The sequence below is a fragment of the Heliangelus exortis genome, chromosome 5, assembly GCF_036169615.1.
Source record: "Heliangelus exortis chromosome 5, bHelExo1.hap1, whole genome shotgun sequence".
In the NCBI taxonomy this organism is placed as follows: Eukaryota; Metazoa; Chordata; class Aves; order Apodiformes; family Trochilidae; genus Heliangelus; species Heliangelus exortis.
The window spans coordinates 5,297,257-5,319,183 of NC_092426.1; the positions used below are offsets into that span (position 1 = coordinate 5,297,257).

General features: G+C 40.6%; 1 long non-coding RNA gene across 1 annotated transcript; it reads right to left on the minus strand.

Annotated features, from left to right (window-relative positions):
- Positions 1 to 9,696: 9,696 nt before the first annotated feature.
- On the minus strand, positions 9,697 to 21,539 carry LOC139796828 (uncharacterized). The gene is made up of 5 exons (XR_011726159.1): positions 21,198 to 21,539; positions 13,028 to 13,191; positions 12,206 to 12,274; positions 11,091 to 11,222; positions 9,697 to 9,975 (listed from the first exon to the last, which is right to left on the minus strand). It is a non-coding gene; the product is annotated as an uncharacterized lncRNA (long non-coding RNA).
- Between the last annotated feature and the right edge of the window lie 388 nt (positions 21,540 to 21,927).

Consider the following 21,927-nt stretch of genomic DNA (forward strand, 5'->3'; position numbering starts at 1 on the left):
AATGAGTCTCAGAAAATACAAATTCAAGCACTGAGAAGTTTATTAGCATTTAGGTGTTGTGTCCCACAATTAAGCTGAAAGATTTAACTATTTTTTTTGCCTTTGATTCACAGTTTTTGCACATAAATAGCAGAATTAGTCAAGTGTGGCAAAGGGGCTACAGCAGGCCAGAGAAAGAAGTCTTTAGGCTGTGGTCCTATTTCTGTGCTTCTGCTTTAGACACTGTTTTTTTCTGGTATAGAATTCAAGGTTATTATGTGAATCTGTAGTGGGTGTTGGAGCAAACAGGATGATGGGAATCTTCTCACCCTCACTGACCTGGTTATGTTCATGTCAAGAAGCTCCACCTCAGCTTTTGCAGAAGAGAGGTATCAGTGGGGTATCACCACTCCCAAACTTGCAAGTGCAGACCCAGACATAAGCTGTCAAACAGCCCACAGACCATTCAGCAGGAAGACTATAATTAGTTTACTGACAAGAAAAGGGATAAACCTTCAAGTAAAATCCCAGACAAGGATTTAAAGGCTTGCAACAGAGACACGATCAGTCCTTTGGCTGGATGCACCCAGGATTGTCTGCATTTACTTATCATTCTCTTCTGTGGGAAGAATCCTAGAAGAAAGCAAGACTTCTTAGAGCACCTTTGTTGAATCCCACTCAGCAGCTTTACTGTCACTGAAGGGGATGGAATTACCCCTGCATACACCACTTGTGAATTTGGCCCAGTGAACTGTAGTGGTGCTACAGCAGAGTTTTGATCCCCTGCATGCAGTGAAGTCAATGGGATGTTCTGCCTAATAAAAGCATGCAGGATGACCCTTAGTTTTTTTTTCTGATTCCTGACTCTAAAGAACAGTGAAGTCTTCTTAGTACAAACACCATTTGCATCCAGGCTTGTTGCCTGCAATCCCTGTAAAATACAAAATGAAAGCTTAGAGCCTGAAGAACACAGGCAGGTCTGCTACAGAGGCATTGCTTCAGCAGCTGTCCCCTGGGCAGAGCTGTGAATGCAGGAGTCTTTGTCATTGCCTTCCCAGTTAATTTTGTATAAAGTTGATTGTCAAAAAAAAGCAAACAAAACTTTGACTCTCTCTATCCGTGCATGCACACACTTGGAAGAACTGGTACTGCACCATTTCAATAGCTTTTGCCTGCAAAGTGTCACACTTTTCATCTACCATTTAATTCTTCTAAATGGATGTTACTCTTCTTCCCATTATGGATCTCCATGGCTTCTATGAACCATTATTTGCATAAAAGGAACTGAATAATTGATAGAGGATGTGAGCAAGAGCTAGCACACAGCTTGGTAGGGGTTTGCTGGTAATCCCAGTGAGTCCAACACATAGCTCACAGCTTGTTTAATGGGATGGAAGCTGACAGGGTTTCCTTGTACCTCTGCAACAGAACTCATGGCTGCTGCATGACCTCCTTGTACTTAGCTACTTTTCTTGTTGATCTCACTGCTCTTTTCCTCCATTAACGGGAGAATTCCTAAAGGCAGTGATACAGGATGCTACAATTTGTGTTCACATACACCATCAAATACGTCCACATTTGAGGTCTGGTGGGCTTATTCTGTTGCTTTTATAAAGTAAAAGGAACAAAACATGTAAGTGGATCATAATGTTAAAGGCAAAGCCAGGGAACAGCTTTTATTTACAACATTGTTTGATCTTGAATCCAAACCTGAGTTTGATCTTTGGGCTAGGTGTTAAGTTATTTTTTTTCTATATTATTTTTTTTTAAGTCTGATAAAACTATAAAGCTCACACGATGCAGATATTGTTTCCTACTGTTCTGTGACAGAAGCTTTATCCTGAAAGTCTTAGATGTCTCTGCTTGGTGAGATGACTGTCAGAATGAATATCTATATTTCTGAAGAGAGAAAAAGCCATAGAAATAATAATGTATCTTGTAAATAAAATATGTTTGGAAGTTGTCTGAAAAATTATCTAAAAACAAAATAGAAATCTGTTTTATAAATTTCTTTCCATATTTCTAAGGTGTATCTATATATTTTAATGATAATGAGCATTATTAGGAGAGCCTGGAAACAGCTGGAATGATCAGTATTTTGTTTGGTGAGGGAACTCAGCAACTCTGACAAGCAAGCTGCCATCTTCAATGCAATCACTTCTAATTCTAAAGCTTTTAACTTCATGCAAATGCCCCTTGATATTTCTCTTTTTAAAGCACACGAGTTTCCATATGTTTATAAAAGTTTCCCTGACAATTCCTCATGGTGTTGAGAATGATCTTCCTTGTTTCTGTCAGGTGATTTGTGAAATGAGGCTGCTTTGTTTATTAAGTGCACATGTACATAATGTAAAACATACCTAATGTCCCCAACCACTGCACAGATGTTTTTGTGTTAAAGGAGACTCAAAGATTCAGTGCTTTAATTAACCTTTCTTTTCATCCCACTTACAAAGCAATTTCTTAAGAACTCCTGTTCCTGGTAAATGTTATTCCATTTCTCAAATGTAACTCTTAGAAATAATTTTCAGTATTCTCTGAAGAGGAATATTTGAGAAAAAAATTGTGGTTGTTTTTTTTAAAAATAAAATCATTATAATAACTGATCCAGATACTTCTGTTCACTTTGCTGTTTTTCTCTATTCAGAACTGTGCCTGATGGCTTTTTTGGGAACAGGCTTTCTGCAACAAAAAGCTGCTGCATGGCACATTTTGTTAATGTCTCAATATTTTATTCCTCAAAATGTTTTACACATGCTTTTTTCTAGTCTCATGAAAATAAGTAGCAAACAAATATATATCAGTAGCATTTTTAAATTTCACTTCTTATTCCTTCCCATCAATTTGGCTGAAAACAGGTATTTGCAAACACTGCTAGCCTAATTTCTTATGGCCTTTCATTTTTTATGAAGTGTTTTCAAAAGACTTCAATCAACCTTAATGGTGTGTTTTTAGTTAAGGAAACAGAATGGAGAGAAGTCAATTTAAGCTCCCCAATGAACAAGTGTGTACAGAAAAAAAGCCATAAATGGGTTTAGAAAACAGAGCCAGTACAAGCAAAATGCAGCGAGCAGAGCGCTCAGGGAAGCCAAGATATAATGGAAAGAGTAAAATACTGCAGAGCTTTTTAAACTATATACAATTGGAACAATGGCCTGGACCCAGACATCTATGTTAAACTGTTAGAAGATAGGTGAAAAGCAGGCTGCAATTCTGTAACCAGGGCTAGAGAACACTAGAATGGCAGGGCTTAAAGCTGAAGCAAATGAATGTGGGGTAGTTTAGCAGCATAGAAATCAAGTCAAAATTGGCATATTTCACTGTTAAACGTTCCATGTGAAGAACCATCTCCTGGATTTCTGCATTAAAGGACTATTAGTACCAGCCTCCTTAATGAAGCTGTTTCTATGCCACCTGTGAAATAACAATACCTTTTTTTGCACACCTATTTTTACCAAAATACCTTAAAAGCACTGGGTAAATAAGTCATGTAGCTTCTGTGAGGGTACATCATATATCTGCAAAATATATAAAACAGAAATACATTTGGGAAACTACTCCCCAGCAATTGTTCAATTGTCTTTCGTTATTTAACCATGGCATTAATAATACACAGAACATATTTTTCCAAAGCATCACAACCTCATTGGTAAAAAGGCAACTTTATAAATATTAAAAATCCAAAGACTAAAGCAGCTCAGTCCTGCTAAACCAGACTGATGCACGCTCCCAGCTCCCTGGTCACCACCACCTCTTTGTAAGAAAGCACCATACAGGGTGTCAGCAGTTATTACCACTTGTGTCGCAGTGTTATCAGTTTATACTTTGCTTTTATGCATGCTTACAGTTGAGTGCAGTTGTTCCCAATGTCTGCCCTACAGTGTGATTCAATCCATTGGGCAGCTTAATGCAAAGATTTCCTAATGTACACAGGGATGAGCAGCACCAAGGCAACGAACATCGTGCTCATTATTCTTTTAACGGCGATGTCAACAAGGAGAGGAATTAGAGAGGAAATCGTTGTAACTCCAAAAGAACATCTGACTAACCACTACAGATGACATGGGGTTTTTTTTTCCCCTTTTTATCCTCTTCGTGAGCCATAAAGCAGGATTTTTTCCAAAACAATTAATTTGGTTCCCAAACCCTTCTTAATTCTAAGGAGATTTAAAACTCATCTACTTGGAGTCTGTCTCATGGAGCCAGACCCACAACGGGATTACAGGCTGCTCCATCATATGGCTGTTGTTAGCCCAGTTGCTGCTCTGGGGCACATAATTGGACTGTTTAAAAAAAAAAAACAAAAAACAAAAAACAAACAACAACAACAACAAAAAAAAAAAAAAAAAACAAAAAAAAAAAAAAAAAAAAAAAAAGAGAAGGAAGACATATAAACCTCCAAGTCTTCTTTATACTAAGCCCACCGGCACCTCGGCATTTTATTATTCGTGTTACTTTCTCCTCCAAATAAAAGCTCAGCATCCTCGGATGACTGATCCCAAAATTTCTTCCAAGTAGCCTTGGTGTATAGTCCACATAACAACAAAAACATTAATTCTCTCAACTAAAGAAGCAAATTGACAGCAATGGGCATTCCAATCCTGCAGCAAAACTGAGGTTTGTTAGTAAAATAGCTCTTTGTGTCTAGAGTTGGAGAGCATATGGCAAATTTCCACTTAACAAGACTGTTGCAACACAAACTTAAGACCCGTGTTAATTCTTTTAATTATTGTATCTGTTTGTGTTTGTGTGCACACGAGTCTGGGTCTTGTTTTGTTTCTTTAGAGAGAATTGGTGACCTTAAAAAATCCGAGACAGGCTTAAACAGAGATTCACCCCTTTGTAACACGACTGACACAGAGCTGGAGTCATGGTAATATGTTTTTTTCTCTGCTCATGGTGCACAATGTTCTGCACTTGATCTTTGCAAGCCAAGATAGGGCCAAGTTAGATAATGTCTACACTGATAGCTGTGGTCTTTGGCCTCTGATGATCCAAACCATAGAATACCAGGTTGCACAGAACCTCAAGGATCATCTGGGCCAACCTTTCAGCCCAATCAGAGCCTTCCTGAATGCAACACAACAACTTCTTTGTGCACGTTACCTTTACGTGGGAAATATGGAGGCCATGGAAGAGGGAGGAATGTCCCAAAGTCTTGTCCTGAGATGACACCAGAAGCATTCATTGGTCATCCAGTTTTGGTATACTGATTAAGTCCTCAGATCAGGATCTCAACCTAAAATATAAACAACTTGATTGTTTTACTGTCAACCTCATTCATCATCCTTTGTTTTCATTCGATTTATTTCTTTTATTTAATGTAATGTAGATATGTAATAATTACTAGGCTTGTAAGCATAATCTTGCAAGCATAAGCCCAGAAAGTGCAGCTGCTTGCCCACCTCAATGCAAAATTAACAGGAACTGGTTGTCTCTAACAGAAGAACAAAGGTCTTAGGCAAGTGTATTAAATGGGAAAGTATTTTTTCTTCCATTAACTTAAAAAAATAGTGTAATATGCTAGTATCCATTAAAGATGCTGCTTTTAATTCTTTCTTCCCTATCAACACACTGGGATGCTGTTTTGGGGTGCTGGGGTACTGTTTTGTAACTTACACATGCACAGCCCCAACAGAGCCCACAATATTAATCTGATCATATGCATGTGGGAGGACAAAAGTTTCAGATAAGCAAATATATTCCAGCAGCAGGGGTGTCTGCTGGTGTAATCTCTTCATTTCTTGTTATCACTTTGCTGCACCAAAAGAGATGAACCCAGAAACAAATCAGTGCTCTTAGCTGGCAATAGTTTTCTAATTTATCAAACCCAAGCCACTTCCAAAAATCAGATGCTTGTACTCTTTATCAGTCCCTTCACTCATCCTGTCCCTTTCTAACCCAGTTTGTGATAGGACATGATTCTGAGTCAAAGGGATGCTAATGCATGTGAGAACTAATTATTCAAATTCCTATACAGCAGCCCCAGTTTTACTTACAGATGAATCATTTAATTTAACCATTTAAGTTTGATGTGCCAGGAAATAAACCACTTAAAGCTAACCACTGAAATTCAGATAAACTCTTTTAAACTATCTGCCACAAAAGCAAAATGCACTGGCACCAGATTTTCACCTTTCATTTTTTCATTTTGGTTTCATTTTTCCAGCTTGTAGTACGAGTCCAAGTTTATCCTGTCTGATAAATGCTACCCTTGTCCCAGGAAAGGAGTTGTGCCACAGTGCCCCTACCCTAGCACTGATCCTCTTTGAAGAGGAAGGCTGAAGTGTGATTAATTCCAGCCCCTAAATCCAAGGTAAGATTTTCTCCCCACCTCTGACAAGCAGCTTTGGCAGTCTCTCTACTGCTCAGCAATGCATGGGATCTGTTTATTGTGCCACAGAAAAGCACAAAGAAATTCCCTTACCATTCCTCATCCTCCTGCTCCAGGCCTTGGAGGAAATGCCCCTTCTTCACTTCTTTTTTGTGCAGCTCAAGCCAAATTTACTACCCTTAAATGACAACAACCCTTCCTATTTCTGGTTCGTTTGGCCATGTCCAAACAAACATCTTGAGCCAAGCAAACTGCAGCATTTCCTAAAAGAGAAATTGATTTTTAAAAAAATGGAGGCTGACCAGATGTTTGCAGCCTCCCACCTGGGAATGATTGCTGCCTCCAGAATCCATCCTGGATGCTCCTGCATGGTCTTTGTGTTGCTCACCAATCTGTCAATCTGTCTGCCTGGCAACACAGCTCTTAAGTTGGGGTACCAAAGCAACCTGGATTTGGACTGACAGTCTCAGTAACTACAAGTGTCACTTCTCCTGCTAGAGGTCCCTTTACAGTGACAGCATGGCTTTTCTTGCTAGACTGTTATCTCAGGTTGGTATTCTGCTCCCTTTGGCCTTTCAAAACTGTTTCAGAAACTGACAGCAAGATACTAGTGGAGAGCCATGGTGTTACTAGGGAATATAAAATAATAAACATTGCATTTCTATATCTATAATTTTTATCTACATAAATGTGTTGCTTTCGGTTTGGAGCTACGTAGTTGAGGTACATGAAAATGTAGGGAAAAGTTGTGCTGTTGTATAACATTAAAACTAACTCACAGAATTCCCACTAGTTTTACTGTGACCAGAATTTGCCCAGATATGTATTTTTTCTAGAGATGATTTAAAACAAAGAGGCTAGGACCCAACCTTACCAGTGTAAATATAGTGCCACACTCCAGGGGAAGTCTCACTGAAATTAGTAAGATTTCTGCTGCAGACATTATCCATCCTGGCTTTGAGTACTGAGTTCTGTGAGTTTTTCAGTATTTTTCTTTCTTTTATGTAGTTTTGTATGTGAATGATCTAGCTGAACTTGCCTTCTGGCACCACAGTGGGAAAGGCTTCTTGTTGGGGTCATGAAAATTTGTAAATGACTTCTACCACCCCTGGCTCAGCAGCAGACTCTTTCCTTGACAAATTGGTCTTCATCTCACTGGGCACATTTGCTCTGCAGCCCTCACAAATCAACAAGACACTGGGATTTTTTTCCACAGGTCTGGGTAGCTTATGGACTGGATTGAGAGCAAGTACCAGGTTGTCATTGTAATCATAATGTATCTCAGTCTGTTGCTACACAAAGGAAGGTAAAAGTTTAAATCTTTAATCTGGAAATAATTGATTTAGTTTCTTGTTTTCCAAGATGATCCAAGTTCATGCAGGGTTGACTATCTGGCTGGGAAGATCTTATATTAACTTCCTATTTATTAATATAATTCAACATTTACATTAAGAGCCTTTTCTATTTTAAAAAAGTATTTAAAAGAAACTGAAAATAAATTTAAAGTGAGTTAAGCAAAGAAAGTGGTAAAGTGAGATTGACATTAATACTTCTCTGGGTAAATTGCACAGGCATTTAGCTGAGCACTGTCCCAGAGGCAACACACCACACCCCTGTTTCTGGGACCACTGAGCCCTGTCCCAGCCCTCAACCCCTTCTTCAGCCTCTATGTTTTGTGGGTTTTTTAAAGTAAACAATCTCTCTTGCATATGCATCACATAAATAAGCACTGATGTTCTATTAAATAATTAAGTAATCTTACTTCCCAATTACTTTTTATTCATAGCTAAGGGGATAAACACCAGCAAAAGTTACTGTACTACACAGCTGACATGCAGACAAACATTTGCAGCAAAACTTCATCACTTAATTCAGTATTTAAGCACATTTTAAAAGTGCATATTATGGCAAACCAAAAGACTTACAAGAGCTCTGAAAGCCCAGTGCACACCTGTCTCTGCAAAGAAGGCTACAAAAGTGAGGCCACTTCAGCACATCAGGGAGTTTCTGAATCACACACTGAATGAAACCTTTCTGTATGCACCAGAAAGTTCTTGAAAAAGTATCACCCATGAGCTGGGCATTCTGCATAGAGTTATAATTAGACATAGACAAGTATTCCCAGATTTTCCTAGTTTCACTCTTTTTACTCAGTTTTTTATGGCTGTTTTTTATTCTTATTTGCTTGTATTTTCTGTTGCTTTGTTACTAGTCTCAATAAGATCCTTCATCAGAACAAGCTCTAAAAGAAAAGACATGCACATCGTAGTGCACAGCTTCTCTACTGTGCAGAGAAACAACATGAAATCTGCAGGAGCAAAAAGCCATCCTAAACTACCCCCATACTTACACTGGCATTCAGGCCCTGTCAGTCCTCTTCAGGGGCAGTAATAACGTTATAATGGGACCGGGAGACAAAACTGTCAAATTCTTTCCACGACAATCTTCCAGGCTCATCAGCATAGACAATCATTCCTTTCACTTCTGGAGTAATAGGAAGATTTTAAGCAATATCTTTTGATTTGAGTTGGACTTGAAAAATGACATAGCTGGGTGCCTTATTTGAAATGCAACGAGACTGAAATATAAAGCGCAATTTCCCATGCGCTCTGCGGAGAGAATGAGGCACTTGTCCCAGTTCTCTTAATTGTCTCTGATTGCTGTTTGTGTAGCACAGTCACTTCCTCGTCTTCAAAATCACCTTCAAGGGCTCCAACATTTTTCACTTCACTGTTTTAAATCAAGAAGGGCTAAACACCCACCCACCCAACCATTACGGCTCCTTTATGTTATTTGCGTGGCTTACGCTATTAGGCTGTAAAATTTTGTTTATTTAATTGGCCTTAACAAGAACGTAAGTAACAGGTTTGAGGACACATCAGTGGGACTTGGCACATGTTGATTAAGGTGTGCTTAACCTGACAGTTAATATTTTGTACCATTTTCCCATTACTGTTATGGAAGAAGTGCTAATTTTCCAAAACTGGTTAGAGCTTGATTATTATGTTGGTTCTTTATTCACATGGCTTCATTATTTTGTTGGCGCTGCTCTGTCAGAGATGAAGTAGTCCTATTATTTCTACTCCTTTCAGTCTCCTGCCATCATTTAGGCACATGTGTGGCATTACTCAGAGAAGCAATTCTGTTTGTCTGCAGTGAGGCTGGGCAGATGAATAACCCCTTTAAAACAAGCTGCTCACCTTCAGGAGTGACCACGGCATCTTCTGCTGTGTACTTGGGGCACCGAACAAGAAACAGTAAAAAACAGGATTTTAAGTCCCATCAAATCTTCTTTAAGTAAATAGTTTTTCCTCTAGAAGAGATGTTCTGCCAGCAGGAAGCCCCAGAAACTTTTTTTTTTTTTTTTTTTTTTTTTGAGCATAAAGCAGGCAAGTAACTAAAGAGGGAAAAATAAGGCAGTGGAAATTTCCAAGAAAATTCTAAGTGTGTGGAAGCCATAGAGGATGCTTTAGTCTAGAAAGAATGTGTTGGTCTGTGGCTGGAATATTAAAAGCTGGTACTCCCAAGTTATCTAAGACAGCAGAAGTCCAACTTAGCTTTTTACATCAAATTATTCATGCAAGTCACCAGGAGCTGGAGATAAACTATTCATTCTGTGCATATCTATGTGAAAGGAACTCTTGGGAGAGATCCTCTAGGTCCTGCCAAGAAAACAAATGGAAAGAAAGGAAGGAAGCATTTATAATTGAAATCACCAACAGTATAATTTGATTAGTTAATTCTACCATAATAAAGATGCCACCTTTCCCTATAAGAAAGAGTGACACAGAGGAGAGCAGAAAAGAGTATGAGGGTTGGAAGGAGTGTGACTGTCACCCAAGTGTGCTCTCCCAGCCTGCTTTTAAACATGACACCACCAGACCTCTGTGGCCCAATGCTCAAGGCATCCTGACCTGAGCAGAGTGCCCAGGTACACCTGCAACCTCTCTCCTTCCTTTCTTCCCTAGTTGCCAAGGGAAGTGGGAAGTGGCATGATGACCATCATCACACAACTGTCAGCATCTTGTGGATATGCACCCAGTACAATATCTCCTACAACCTCATACTCATCCAAAGGGTTTCCAAGACCCTTTGAGAAGCCTCTGATCCCCTAACATCATAGTTACAAATGAAAGGCAGGATTGTAAACAGAAGTTGCCTCTCATTTGCCTAAAAAGTTGAAATGCTGATTGAATGTTGTCTTATTTCTCCATGGCTTTTTGCTATAATTAATCACAGGAATTCTGTCTGGTCACAGATCTCAATGTGCTGCACATGGTTCCTGCCCCAAGGACCTCATAAGAACAGGGTGAGAGAGCATGGATGGGCAGAGACCAACAGACCACACGAAGAAATTCATAAGCCAGGTTAGCATTTGTCTGGGGAGGACTCAGAACACCTGCACTTTCATACTGAAGAAAATAAGACAGTAATGCTAAGGACAGTGCCAGTTTCAGACCATTTGAGCTAACTTTGTTTTTTCCCCAGAAAAAGAAAATTAACATCACGTGAAACATGTATTTTCTTTGAAGCTCTTAGTCCAGCAACCAGGAAAGGGAATAAAGTATGTTTTTAAAATTAAAGCTTTTGCTTTGAATACAGCATTAAAAATGAAAAGTATTAACTGTTTTTTGTTTACCTTTAATAACATGTTAAAGGGGTTCTTAGCAGTACTTGTGACAACGGGAGTAAGTCAGGGTTAACTTGGCAGAAACCCCAAACCACACTTAGCTGTTCCCTATTGTAGTAGTGAACAAAGGTTTTATTAACATCTTACCCCTTGTTGGGCCCAAGAGTCCCTCTTTTCGACACAACAGGAGCTTGGAGTCTTCCAATTTACAGCTCTGTGGAGAGGATTTCTGCATTCAGATTCAGCATGTTGTTCAGCATTTGTTTACATTATTTCCAACTGTCCCCATCAGAAGTTATCTATAAGAAGCACAGACATTAAATAAAAAAAAAATTTTAAAAGTATGTTTAAAATGTCTCCAGCCTGGGCACAAAATCAACACATGAAAAGCCTTCTAAACCCCAAAATTGAGCTGCACATAAAAGACTGGATGGAGGCAGGGTTGTAGCTCCTGAAGCCCACAGTCTGTGTTAACAGCTGAGGAAAATGACAGCAAAAAGCCCTTCATTGAGAAAATCTTGCTCCTGAGGTGCCTACAGGTTCAGGTGCCTCAGAAAATCACAGCTGTAATGCTATCAGGAGGAGAAAAGGTATCACACAGCTTGTTAAGGCAACCCCATTGAGTCACATTCATCACCCCACCCTGCTGGGGGGGCTCATGGGTGCCCAGGCTCTGGGTGCAGCCCCTCTGCAGGGAGTCACAGCCCCTGCTTGCTCTCAGAGCAAGTCCAGTGAAGCACTCTGTGCTCATCCAGTCTGAAGGGAATATTGTTAACCCAAAAACAGAGGGTTTGGTCCAATGGACATAACAGACTTCACAGTGACCATTGCTGTTGGGGTTCCTGAGGGGTTTTAAATTACAAGAGGGTAGATTTAGGTTAGACATTAAGAAGAAATTCTTTAGTGTGAGGGTGGTGAGGCTGGAACAAGCTGCCCAGAGAAGCTGGGGCTGCTCCATCCCTGGAAGTGTTCAAGGCCAGAGTGGATGGGGCTTGGAGCAACCTGGTCTAGTGGGAGGTGTCCCTGCCCATGGCAGGGGGTTGGAACTGGATGACCTTTAAGGTCCTTTCCAACCTAAACCATTCTGTGATTCTATGACACCTGGAAGAGGCAGGAGGTCTGAAATGACTCAGACTTTAGTAAAACACAGCCAACAATTGCCTCCTGGGTCTATTCACATGAAACTCCCATGGAATGGGCTCAGTCCAAACTGTTCTAGTTCAAACCAAAAGTGATTAATACACTGACTCTTGAGGACTCACCATACTGCCAGTCCTTGCTCCTTGTTGGATTTAAGATGAGGCACTTCTGGAAGGACAATCTGCTGTCAGCTGGCAAGAGACATTTCAAGACCAAACATTCAATAGTCATTTTTAAAAAGAAAGGCACAGCTTGCAGTCCTTCACAGTAAGGTGCTGATCACAGCCAAGGTGTTTGGCTTCCACCCACAAGCAAAACCCCCTCTGTTTGATATGAGCCCAGACATTGTCCTGGTTTCCCATATCAAGGGACATATCAAGGTTTCCCAGTGCAGTGTAGTAGCCAAACATGTCAGCATTTCCTGATGTTCTGTGCTCAGCTTCAAGGACACCAGAGCGTGTTGTGGGAAATGTTCCCTTCCTGTATGGAAACAGACTTTAACCTTGCCGTGATCCTCTGTCTGACACTCAGGTGAAATTCACCTTTGTGGCCTCAGGGCACTGCAAAGCATCATCCCCAGTGCTTTCTGTGTCCTTTCTAGTGGAAAAGCTGGAGGCAGTAGGATCGGCACAATTTTTTTAAAACGTGAACTCAAAAAAACACTGACTTTGCATGGAGTTTATAGCAAATTCAATTTGTTTTTCCAAGCAAGCAGCAATTTCTCATCTTCCCCACCCAGGTCTGTGCTCCCAGTTTGTGCTCTGCCTGTTGTAAACGAGCAAACAAACCGGGATGCTCTCCTACCTCGAGGGGGCACCACGAGACAGTTGAAAAGAAAAATGGAAGCAGAGAAGCTCTATCTCAGGCACCAAATATTTCTGTCATGAGGATCTTCAATTACAGTAATTAGCAATAATCACATAAGCAACAGGAGCTTCCCTTACCTCCCTTCACCCCTCCGAAGAATGGGGTCTGCTTCATTAAAACCTCCATTTCCTCCTTAATCCCAGAGACCCCTCCATGGGTGCTTCCTTCAGAGACCTGAGGACCTGGATTCACCACCACTGCTTCCCAGTGCTGCTGCTGAGATGCTGGCTCCGTGTGCTAACTGCCAAAGGAAAAAAATAAATAAATAAATAAATAATACTTATTATGAATCACCTGACTTCAAAATGGAAATTTTAAAAGAGGAAAAAAGGACTTAAATGTTAGCAGGATCTATTAAACAAACCAGAGCCTGTTGTTAGTATGGCTACTGATGCTGTCTGTAACAACTCTGACCTACTTAACAAGAGATGAGCTCTGCCTAGGAAGCAGGTTTTGGGTTGTTTTTTCTTAAATAATTATGTTTTCCTTCCTACCACCTGGTACCCAACCAACTTAGCCTGATGGTACCTAATTTGCAGGGGGAAAGCTGAAGTTGGCAGATGTCCTGAAGGTCAGGTGAAATCACATTTGTTTAAAGAAAACAATTCTTCACTTTTTCAGCCTGGAAGCATCTCAGTTCAATAACTTCAACACAAGCCCATTCTTCCACCCTCTCTTGATTTGAAGCTTCCCACCTGGGAGGTGTGAGGCTCCACACTTGCAGGGCATGCAGACAGGAAGGCTGTGTCCAGCCAGGCAGGGAGAGGAGCTGAGCAGTTCTGTCTTCAACACTACCATGCCATGAAGAGCCTGTGTCCTGACCTGCTTGAACAGTGAAGTTCAGAGTAAGCAGATTAATTGCAAATATCCTGAGTTAATTTTAGCAACATTTCTACTTCTTTTCTTTGCTACAGCCATTTCATAATGCTGTTGTTCTGGTTGCACACCATGACATTTTTGGTGCTGTTGATAAATTTCCAGTACACAATGTGATGGGAACTGAAGAAATTTTAAAACAAAGAAGTAAATTCAAGTAAAATGTGTTTATCTGTTAAAAATCAGCCAGAGGGTAAAGAGAAGTAGCCAGAGGGTTTTGATTCTGGATTCAAGGTAGGGCCCAAAGCAACTGATCTTCATAGCTGGGTTTAAATCCATGTCACGAATCCATAAGCATCCAATGTGAATGTCAAAGGTCAAAGAAAAAAACAAAAGCTCTATCAGACTGCTCCACGAAGATCTGTGTCCCTTCTACCCTCAAAGCAACAGTGGGTGATATTTCACAGCCAGCCTTTTGCTGTATTTTGGAATACAGCATTTTGGAAATTGTCTGGAAACAACACAGACAATCTTCTTCCTCATCATAGGTGAGCTGAGGGCAAAGGTGGTGAGGCTTTGATGCTGGAAAGAACAACACTGCTGCAAAAAAATAGTATATAGAGGAAGCTGTGAATTTCAGTTATAAATATATACAGAAAATAAGTGGGTTTTTTGTAACCAAGAGCACTCCATTTACACACATTTACTTTTGGGCAGAGTTCCTGTCATTAAAGCAGAAATTCCATAAATACAAAATTTGAGGGCTCAGATTACAACATGGAGAGTTAAACACCTGCAGTTCCTCTTTCTGTACAGACTCACAAAGCTATTCATTGGGGTTGGTAGGGACCTTTCAAGGTCACATCTAGTCCAACCCTCCTACAGTGAGAAGAGACCTCTTTGATTAGATCAGATTGCTCAGAGCCACATCCAGCCTTGTCTTGAATGTTTCCAGGGATGGGACATCTACCACCTCCCTGAGCAACCTCTGCCAGGGTTTCACCACTCTCATTGAAAAAAATTTCTTTCTTATATCTTGTCTGAGTCTGCCCTCTGAGTCTAAAACCATCAAGCCTCATCCTATCACTACAGGCCCTACTAAAAAGTCTGTCCCCATCTTTCTTATAAGTACTTTAAGTACAGGAAGGCTACAACAAGGTGCCCCCAGAGCCTTCTCTTCTCCAGTCTGAACAACCCCAACTCTCAGCCTGTTTTCACAGGAGTGTTCCAGCCTCCAGACCATTTCTGTGGCCAACAGGTCCATGTCTTTCCTTTCCTGAGGGCTCCAGAGCTGGACACAGTACTGCAGGTGGGCTCTCAGCAGAGCAGAACAGAGGATCCCTTCCAACCTCCTCACTGCTGTGACTGCCTAGCCAGTTTTTTTTTTCCAAGTTATTGATGTGTCTTGCAACAGGAAGAGCAACAAGCTGTATCAACAAACTCTTGCCACTGGAAAAGCTGAATTAATTACTTGAATCACACCAGCCAGCTGGAGTGAGTATGAGTTTCTGTTCTAAGGCTGCCAACATAAACATTATTGTTGCAGAATCTGAGCTCCAGCCTTGGGCTATATGCCAGGTTTCTTGATGTGCCTCAAGAACACAGACATGGTTGGTGACAGCATTAGCACCCTGGTAAGTGCTGCATGGGATGGGAAGGGGTTTGCAGTGACTGAGCCTGTGCTGCACCACAGAGGCAACAGATGCTTTAGCCTGGCCAAAAAAATCATCTTGTGACAAACATGGGATCACAGAATGGTTTAGGTTGGAAGGGACCTTAAGGATCATCTAGTGCACCCTAAAGATCATCTAGTATAGAATCACAGAATCATAGAATGGCTAAGGTTGGGGGGCACCTTAAAGATAATCTAGTTCCACCCCCCCTCCATGGGCAGGGACACCTCTCACTAGACCAGGTTGCTCAAGGCCCCATCCAGCAGGGACTTGAAACACTTCCAGGGAGGGGACACCCATAACTTCCCTGGACAACCTGTTCCAGTGTCTCACCACCCTCACAGGAAAGAATTTCTTCCTAACGTCCAACCTAAATCTCCTCTCTTCAAGTTTTAAACTATTTCCTCTTGTCCCCTCCCTGCACACCCATGTAAAAAGTCCTACCCCAGCTTTCTTGTAGCCCCTTCAGATATCGGAAGGTTGTTAAACAAGTTATAGACCTGGACCATCTACTGTGGACTTCAAAGACCATCTACATGATACAGGAAAGAACCATGAAGATGGTTACAGAGTCCACTTCTAGTCTTCCACCCTGCCCCTGGACAAGGAACATTTAATGAACATTGATTTGAACAGAAATATTGTGCTGCTCCATGACCCCAGGTGGACTGGGAGTAACAGCCAGGCAGCAGAGCAGAAAAGAAGTGAGGGACCTGCAAGACTGAGCACTGGTGGGAAGGGGTGGGCTGGAAGCCACAGGTGTATTTACTGTGGCAGAAGAGGATGAAAAGGATGGTTGAGTCTTGTTAATGCCATGTGGTGGAGGCTCCTGGGACAGGGGACAACCACAGCGTCACAAAGGGCAGCCACATTGCTGGGCAGCCATCTGCACCACCATCTCTGACCCACTGTGTCCAGCCCCACAGGCTGGTACAGGACATTGTCCCAGCCTGACCACTGCATTCAGCTGAGCACTGAGGTGGAACCATCCAAACCTCTTTGTGCATGGAAAACAGGAAGAGAGAGAGAATGGTCCTTCCTTTCCATTTCCTGGTTAAATGATGAGCTGTTTGGTGGAGATAAGGGAGATTTCATTGCCAACTGTGCCTGTTTGGCTGAGGCCTTTTTTAAGTTCCAGTTCCTGGAATACATTTAAGCTTTCATTTTTTCTCCAGACCTAACGACTCCAGAAAAAGCAATGTAACTATAATTCCTAAGACCCAAAGCAATACTCCTTCCATCTCAAAATCCTTCAGCCTACTTTTTAAAGTCCATCACTCAGGGTATTTGGTCTGCCTAATTATTTACTGAGTATTTGCAGATGAAAACCCTATTCTCAAGTACATAAAGTATATTATAAAAAGCCCAGTTTTAGGCCTAATAGTGCTGTCTGTTACATCAGTCACAGGAAGGTATTTTAACATGAATATGATTATAGGCTTTATTAGATTTCATTGGAATGCTTGCCTGACCCCTTCTATATAAAATGTCATGAGATGAAACAAGCTGGAGCTACATACTTAGGAATTATTTATTTTGAAAAATGATTGCACGTTTTTAATTAAGTTTGGTTATTTAATCACAACATGGTTACTTAACCATGGTAGAGCTGGTCACGAGCAAAATGCATCTTTAGGCTGGCTTTATTTTTTGTTTTGAAATATATTATGTCTCTAAGTGTTGAACTATAATTTATTTCTAACTGTTCTGTTGTTTTTGTTGTACTCTAAATAAATTCACATCTAAGAAAGGTCATTCCCTGCATTTTGTTACTGTTCAAGCAATTTTCAGCTCAAATCCTGTTATTCTTTACTTTTTGCTTTCTTGTCCAGTTCTGTACATCAAATATCTGTAATTGCCATCCTCCAAACTGCAAATACAGCATGTTTATTTCTCACATTCAAAACAGGAGCACAAGAATAAAGGTCAATTCCCTGAGATCCAACCCTAGCTAAATTTCTAAGAATTCGTTTAATTTGAAGAAATTTATTATTTCCTTTGCCTTTAAAAGAATGCATTTTATCTTCATGCTTCTATAGAAATTGTCATACTTCAATAATTCACAGGCCAAAGAACATCAGTGGATAGAGGTCTGAGGACCTGAGCAGACCTACTGCACTAAATGCAGCCCTCTTTGTCTTTCAGAAACTAAATTCTTTATTGCCTTTACCCTGTAATAGACTCAAACTCCAACTTAAGATTTAAAATGGATAATGGAAATATGACATACATGTTAAGTGAAAATTCAGATATAAGGTTTTCTAATTTGCAGAAACAGCTTTGCTGGAAGTGGTTCATTCTTCCCAAATTACCTGTGACAAGTAAGAATTTCACTGATGAGTCTCTCAAATACTCCAGCTCCTGTTCAAAGGAGTATCTAAAAACTTATCATGTACAGTCCTTGGTGAAGAACAAGAATTCAATTCAAACTGAAAAGAGGCAGTGCTGGGAGAGGTTCTGACATTTAGAAAGAGTAGGAGGATAAAAGAGAGAAAAGTGACAGACTCAGTCTGCACCATTACTAAAATCATTTCTTTTGTTCTCTTGAACCTTCTGCTCTATTTGCCAGGAATGATATTAGCAACAGAAACTGTGAGAATCTGTCCAACCTTATTAGAGAAGCTGGACACGAAGAAATTATGAGTATTTCTTTTTTTATGTGCTTGCACACTGAGGAAGAAAGGCAGAGTTTTAGAATTCTGCAAGATTAGATCAAAACCGATGTCAGAAAAACTGGACATCAAACTAATAAAGCTTAATTAACTGTATTGCAGTGTGCTGAGCACCAGCACAGAACAGGACATTTGTGTCTCTCTATATATTGTTTTACTACTTAGGACAGACTTGGGCAGTATTAAACAAAGGCATGCTCACAAGTTAGGAAGAAGTTCTTCCCCATGAGGGTGGTGAGACCCTAGTACAGGTTGCCCAGAGAGGTGGTGGAAGCCCCATCCCTGGAAGTTTTTAAGGCCAGACTGGACAGGGCTCTGAGCAACCTGATCTGGTGAAAGGTGTCCCTGCCCATGGCTGGGGGGTTGGAATGAGGTGATCTTAAAAGTCCCTTCCAACCCTGAAAATTCTATGATTCTAAGTTTTTCTCAAGAGCAGCCAGTCCACCCAAAATGCTCCTGTCCTGCCTAAGCACACTATTCAATGCTGCCACCCAGAAGAGCTCTGAAGGGCCAGCTCTGCACCTTGGGAACACTTTGGTGGCTGGCAGTGAAGCTCTTCTCCATGGGGGAGATTCATCAGCAGACCTAATGGCCTCTGATGCTGTAGGAGCAAGTGATGATTCTGGTCTATAACATGACACTGCAGCTCAACTCCTCAATATTGTGGGAATTTTATATGAGAATCCTCACACAGATTGTCCCTTGCTAGTCTGCTTCTTTGAAGACATAATTAGAAGCAACAGGTAAGGGCTAATTAATACTTCCTCAGGCACAGAAGGGAAATGCTCATCTTTTGGGTGATGGGATTGGGCCCCCTCTCTAGTCTGATTTTACTAGTGGCTCTTCCATAGTCTTGTCTGTAGCCTCATGGTAAAGACATCTTTTATGGAGTGGAACAGTGAGTTTGACTCTTTCAGGATAAGGTCCTTGGCCTCCTTTCTTTTGGGACAGGCAGCCACTACCTTACTTTACAAAAGGCAGTTCCTGTCACCATAACACTGCCTTTTAGTCCTTCTTAAGCAGGTACCAGCCCTGCCCAGGGCATGGCTGCTCTGAGTGGATCAAGGCACTTCATGCACAACCCCAAACCAGATGCACTAAGACAGCAAGCTCAGCCCTGCTGCTGCAGTGATGTTTCCTACTGGGTAACCTCAGCAGCTCTCCATGTGATGAGCACCCAAAAGTCCTCCAGAGAGACACCTGCTGTGTTCTCTTCCCAATCTTGCACAAAGCCCAAATGTCTCATTTAGATCTCTGAAATTTTGGTGGGGGAGGGGGATCAAGAATAATTTTTTAAGTCGTTGCAAATCTGGATGCTGGATGGTGGTGATCTGAACCTGGTCTTTAACAACTCATGTGTGTGTGATTATCATCCCTAATTGGGTGAAGTTCTCAAGGACATGGGACACACTGCCTTGCATGTAGATGGTACAAACTAGAATACTGCTATGGCAGCTACAGACTGTCCCAAAGCTCTAGCAGTAAAAGGTTGTGTGTTGCTGGAGTGCTGGAGTTGCCCATGACCTCTCTCCATTTATGACCACAACAGCTGTGTGGCCATGGGCTGTGGTATAAATGACAATGGAGAAGTCTGCTGCACCCTGACAAACTAAAGATGCAGAATATCCCATCATCAGTCCTGGGTTGCCACAGGTGGTTCTGGTAGTTTGCAAATTTGCAATTTGTAATTCTTCATCTGTCTCTTTCTCCTCAGATCAGAGATAGATCCTCAAAACACAGCAACTGAAAGAGACCTTCAAGGCAAGTGAGTCTTTCCCAAAAGAAAATTAAGTAGACTGTATCCATAATCAAGATGTTTTCCATTAACTGCAATCAGGAAAGAAAAAAAAAAAAAAAAAAAAAAAAAGGAAAATGTTGCTTTGCTGAACAACAAAAAGAATTCATCACACAGTTCCTGACCTTAAGAATAACCCATATAAGTGAAAGACAGGGGCACCTGCAAACCCACAGATGGTTTTGTCCTCCACTGGCAGCAATATTGGAAGAATATGGTTCTCATAAAAATCCAAACTGTACTGTACACAAAACTAAATTTATAAGAAATACTTTCATACTGCTTTAATGTCATGATAAATAGCTGGAGTTTTTTCATTCTGAAATTCCTTGAAGCATATGCTTAGCTGCCATGCAGGAAGTGTGGCTGAACGTGAGCTGATGCTCCAGCTGATAAAACTTAATTACCCTGGACCATGGTAGGTCAGAAATGTCATCATAAACCTTTGCCTTCAGGAAAACATAGGTAACTTTCACAGGTAGGAATCAGATTTTTTTTTTTTTTTTTTAAGTTTATTTTAAAGGGGTTAAGTCTTGCAGAAAGAAGCAAGCTCCCTAGTGTGTCCTGTTTCTCTGCCAGCCTAAGGTATCACTTCCAAGGCAGCCATAGAAAAGTAGCCATGGGTAACACACACCCAGTGCCTGCAGCAATCTATGGGATACAGAACAAAAGGAGAGAGTAGAACGAGGAGTCAGATTTCACTCTGATAGCTGTCTGAGAACGCCAGTTTACAGACCTCAATATACTAATAATTCACTTTGGACATCAAGAAAAAGAGAATAAGTAACTTCCATGATGTGATTTGACAGTAATAATCTATTTACTTTTTACCTAGTACTAATTCTTTCTACAAATAATTTTAAACAATTAATTTCCTACAAGCTCTGCCTGCCTTCATAATCACTAAATGCAAGAAAGCATGTTTCTCCTATACTTAAAGGTGTACACAAAGATCCATTCCAAAACAGAAGTCACTTTTTCAGTTTACCTACAAAGAGTATAACTAATTTAGTAAGAAAAGTATCCATAATTGTAAATAAAGTAGGCAAAATTATTATTTGGGGAGTCAGGATGAATAGTCCTCTCACCAACTAAAAAGAAGCAAACCAAAACCAAAGTCCCAACTCTGCAAACAGTTTATGTGTATCATAATTTGAAGCAAATGAGGAATGCTATTAATTGCAGTGAGACAGTTCACATGCTTGCAGACACACATGGTGTGATAATCTGCACAAGTAGCAGGAGGTTGGCAGAATATACCTGGAACAGTTTACTCAAGATAGCTGCTTACCTTGTCTGATCAAGAAAATTCTTAGAGCTCTTCAGAGAAATAAATTAGTATGCTCCCTTCTCCAGTAAATGGCTTGGAGTTTGCACTGACTGAAATTCTGATGTATTCTTTTGAGCAAAAGTAAAATCATAGGTGAGGTCAGGCAAGAAGCAGTCTAAGTTTTGAAATGTAGGTGGCAGAGCTTGAAAGAAATAACAAAATAAATCTAATGATGGCTTCTCCCTCCCCCACAATTGGTTTCTGGGATTTACATATCCCAGAACAGAATCATCTTCTTTACAAAATCATAACTGAATTAGTAAACTGGGGCAGGATGAAATTTGTCAACCAATATGTAATACCTGCTCCATCACTGTCAGCAGTGATGCTGCTGACCTGGGGTTATCTATAAGACATACAAATACTTAATTTTAATAGGATTGCAACAGGTACATTTGAATGGCAGGGTGAATAAACCTTAAGTCAAAGATCCTGAAAAAAAAGTAGTTGTTTTTTTTTTTTTTAAGATACTTCTATTTGTATTCCAAGAGGATGGACTCTAGATAAATCATTTCTACCACTGTATTTCATTTAAAAGAAAATGAGTACATTTAAATGAGCATTTCTCTTTAGTAGTGTTTCCATGGTTTTACACTGGCTACTCCATCTAACTGACTTTTTATTTCCTCTGAAGAACAAAGATTAACAGACCTATAAAAAGGTTGTGATGATTCTGAGAAGAATTAATTAC